Source organism: Pseudoliparis swirei, chromosome 23, assembly GCF_029220125.1.
Source record: "Pseudoliparis swirei isolate HS2019 ecotype Mariana Trench chromosome 23, NWPU_hadal_v1, whole genome shotgun sequence".
Lineage (NCBI taxonomy): Eukaryota > Metazoa > Chordata > Actinopteri > Perciformes > Liparidae > Pseudoliparis > Pseudoliparis swirei.
The window spans coordinates 15,153,738-15,158,064 of NC_079410.1; positions in this window are offsets into that span (position 1 = coordinate 15,153,738).

The following is a 4,327-nucleotide window of genomic DNA, read 5'->3' on the forward strand; positions in this document are numbered from 1 at the left end:
TCACCAGGACCGGCTGCTCCCCTGGATCAAATAATAGAAAATCCTGCCATGACTCCTCAATTAAAATAAACCTCTAAAAAAGCACATTACTCTCTGTGGCTTCTCTCTATCATTTCAAAAGAAGATTAGCCAAGAAAATTACTTCTTGACAATAACAGAAATGTTGTGAAAAAAAGAGAAGAGAGACAATTCAGGACTTCAGCTGCCAGTGGGTGAACTCCTTGTCAGCCTCAGGGAGACTGTTAAAGTTGAAAAGAAGGGTCAAATTAATTTTGGAATTAAAAAAAATAATACTAGTTGGTCTACTGACAGTCAGTTAGATTTTTAAAACATGTCTGCAGCAAAACAGCGGCTCTAACCAGCATAATTAAATAGCTCCAGGCACAGCATAAATAATAAAACACTTTAATAAACACAATGTATCAGGGGGGAATGAGACCAATTTATTCTTTGTTAACTGTCTCCTACTGAGATGCAAAACACATATTTTCAAGGGGGAGCAAGAGCATGCTGTTCCCCCGGGGACGGCAGCACAGATGAAAAATGAAGTTGAGTGACGAAAGGGGAGAAGGTGTAAATGAAAACTCGTCAGTCACATATAAGCCCCCCTTTTGAATTCTCCTGAAGCTATAGATGACGTCGCCGCGACCCCTGACCTCTCTTCAGAGACTCGAGCATGTGGTTGAGCTCCTCAGGATGATGAGAGAGGCGGAAGATGGAAGCTTCCACACGACTGACGAAGAGCACAGAGGGAAATGGACGGAAATGAGAGGTTGATGACCTGTGAAGAAGCATCGGGGAGGAAAACAAAGTGAAAGCGAGGAATATTTTTGAAGAGGTAAGAGAAGGAGAGTGAAGGCAATCAAGACAATTGACATTATGTAACAGAAAAGCTGCGCTGGTTTCTCATTCAAGTGCTGCTTCATGTGAGGTGCTCAGAACTGAGAAAGATCAAAACCAATAACGCAGGACAGGCATTGCACTCTAGATATATATATATATATACATATATATATACTTACTTTGGTTATGATGCACACGTGAACAAAACACAAAATACGTATAGCGTTGTATGACATACATATGAATGTACGAAAGACATATCATTTATTGTGTTGTTATTTTTTTACCGTTGGACCATTTCAAATCCCAACACAGGTACCGTGGGTTATGATGGATGAAATTGATGTTTTCAATCATCATGAAGTCAATTTAGTCCATGAACCCAATGAATCTATCATATAAAAAACACTAATGAAGACAGTTTGCTGCTATTGCGGATTTTATAATCAATGTTGGAAAATTGATTCCAATTAGGTATTCATGTTTGGTATGAACAGTTTCTACATCATCAGTCCTTTCAAGCTCAACATTTCACGCTCTTTGTGGTGCTGTCAGGAAAGATTTAGTGTATTTCTGCTGTTTTACAGACGCGAGGACCTCTGAGGCGCTCGGAGAATGACTAATCCCCTTCTTGACCTTACACTCTCCCCACTGTTTAAACAGCCCCAACCTTACCGCCTCTGGTAAATGTTGGCATTAGCATTTTGGCATTTCCACTGTTTGTACTTTTTTTGCATGTGTGATTCAAACTGATCTTCAGCTCGAGTGTGCAGCCAGCGCTCTGTGCAAACCGACCTGACATTTTTCACAGTTTTATTCGAGAAAAACAAACTCATATTGTCATGAATTCAGAAGGACAGGAGGGCAGAAATCTAAGAAGTCAAGAACATCCTCAATAGGTATTCTCAACATGCCGCCTGCCCTTTTCAGGGGGTCGAAAGCTCGCTTTTCACTGATCTCATTACAGACAGTGGCATTTCATTAGCCAGGATCTATCATAAAGCACCATTATCTCTCCATCTGATGGAGTCTGCTCTTCACAGCCTCCCAGGCCTGCGATAAATGATGACTAATCTAATCCTGGAGCTCAGTGATTCCCAAGCGAGGAGAGGGGAGAAAGAAAGAGGGGTCGAAGAATGAAGACCAAAAAAAATACAAGCTAAGAGCTAAAACATTACGAAGCATGACAAAGGGGAGTTGGACGTATTCCCATTCCTCCTATTTAGATTCTGTGTTTGTCCTGTTGCCGTACCTCGGGAGGCTGGAGGAATCAAACTTTTGATAACTGTGCTTCATATATTCAATATTTCTTCATTTCTGTTTTAATTAGTTTTTAGAAAAAGGAAAATTCTCCAGCTTTTATGTGGATGTGCAAGCAGAGAGTTGATGGTACATTTAGTCAATTGAAGCTACAGATTCGGCTTTTTCCTGCTATTTTGAAAGCTGAGCAAAATATGTTGTTCTTCCTGCATCAAGCACTATCATTGGACATGATAGTGACGTAGTAATTGGTAAGGAAGAATTAAAGTCTATTTTTCAGCTTTTATTTCTAGTCTCCGCCTCTGGGTAGCCTGGAGTTGGAAAACCTTAAATGCCACTAAAAAACGAACTTCTTTGTTCTCTTTGCTTGATTTGTAAACTAGTAAAAACAGCTTTAAAAAATACATGAGCAGAGGCTGTTAGGGACGAGGATACATTTTGAGTTTACAACTAAAGAAATGCAGTGGAAAGCAGCCGAGGCTGCGGCTGCATTAGCCGTGCTGGAGGAAATGGACCCCGGGCATCGGAAGCTGCGTGCAATGCATCCTGGGACGTGTCGGGACTGCTCAGCTTTCTCCGTCAATAGAGCTTTCACTCAGAAATGTACGTCTTCAATGGACTACATTTACCATTAACACTGATTGACCCTTTAAGGTCAATTCTCAAATTCAATGCTTCCCTCAATTATGTTAGCCAGCGTAATGAATGTGAGACTTTTGTTCCGCAGCGAAAGACTCTTTTTCCTAAATTTAAAAGGAATTCATTACATTCATTACGGTGACGTCCTCCCCCGCCCCAGCAGCTCTCTCTCGGGAGCTCTCCATGATGCCAAAGTAGGTGGTTTGGCCTCTCAACCCGTCACCGTGTGGGAGGATGTTAACAGTCAGGCTACCAAAGGTAATTAACTTCATTTCAGGGAACTGTGCCCTGACATTATGTTATAGGCTTTAATCAACAGCAGAAAAGTGACCCGGACCTCCAAGTCCTTCAAATAATGGGAGGCTTGATGTATTGATATCACAGCTGTACGTTTTCAGCACGCTGGTGCCAGTACATGCTTTCTATTTCTGATTCACAGCTCAAGAACCTAAAGGATGAAAAAAGAAAAACAGACATGCATGACTTCCTCTGCTTTTCAGTGAAGACTTATTTCTGGGGCGATTTATGTGAAATCCTGCCAAAAACAGGCGCTCAGTTGTCGTATACCCGTCACAGACGGGCTGAAGTGGCTCTCAGCCGACTGACAGACGATCTATGAAAGCCTTAGAAGTGTAAAGCACCAGAAATCTGAACTTTTAGTGTTACCAATTAAAGATCCACTCAATTTGAAGAGAATTGACAAAGCAGAGTTAGAGTGATGTGTTGACTGAGTCCAGTATCGTCCTTTGAGTTCAAACTAGATATCACTCTAGCCTACTGCTGAATCATAAAGACAAAAATTATCATTTTACAGTTAGAGGGTGGTGTAATGTTTCATATTAAATCAAGATATTATATGTAGGGCTTCATTGTAAAAAAAAACATATTTTAAAGGCCAGTCCAATTTACTTATCTTCACGTTTCGGTTATGTTTTCACATTTTTCTCGTTAGCTTACTAATTGCGTTAGCCAACAATTGGCTGGCTGTGACCCATGGAGCAGTCTGTTGCTCCTATCCTGTCGCCACGGACAAGTATTTTAACCAACGTATTTTGACTATTGAGGACGGTGTTAGATGATAGATAGTCGGGATTCCCAAAATTACTCGGATTCATCCACTGAGAAGCATGAATGTCTAGAAAAAATGTCAAAACAACTTTGAAATATAAAAAAATCGGTATGAGTGAGTGTTTATGTTTGTAAATGAGAGGAAAAGGTGGAGAGGAAAAAGCTCTCTGCCGAATAGAATAGATAATGAGAATTTAATGGGATTTTCGAGGCAGTACATGGATACCCATAATCCCAGTGCCCAATAAGACTAAGTGCAGGTAACCATCAACATGGCAGTTGTTTTATGATCTCCTTCCACCCACACGCCAACCCCACCACCATTTGTTGTTTAATATGAGACTGTGGTAATAATCCCTCACTGATATTAGCTTGATTTAGAGTATTTGGAAGGGAGCACAATGTGATTAACAGAAGGGAGTCAGCAGCCACGAATAAGCCCTGTTGAATCCCTTCTCACTGCTTTTTATAATCTCCTTTGTGTCAATAAAGATATCTTTTCATCCCATTTTTTTCA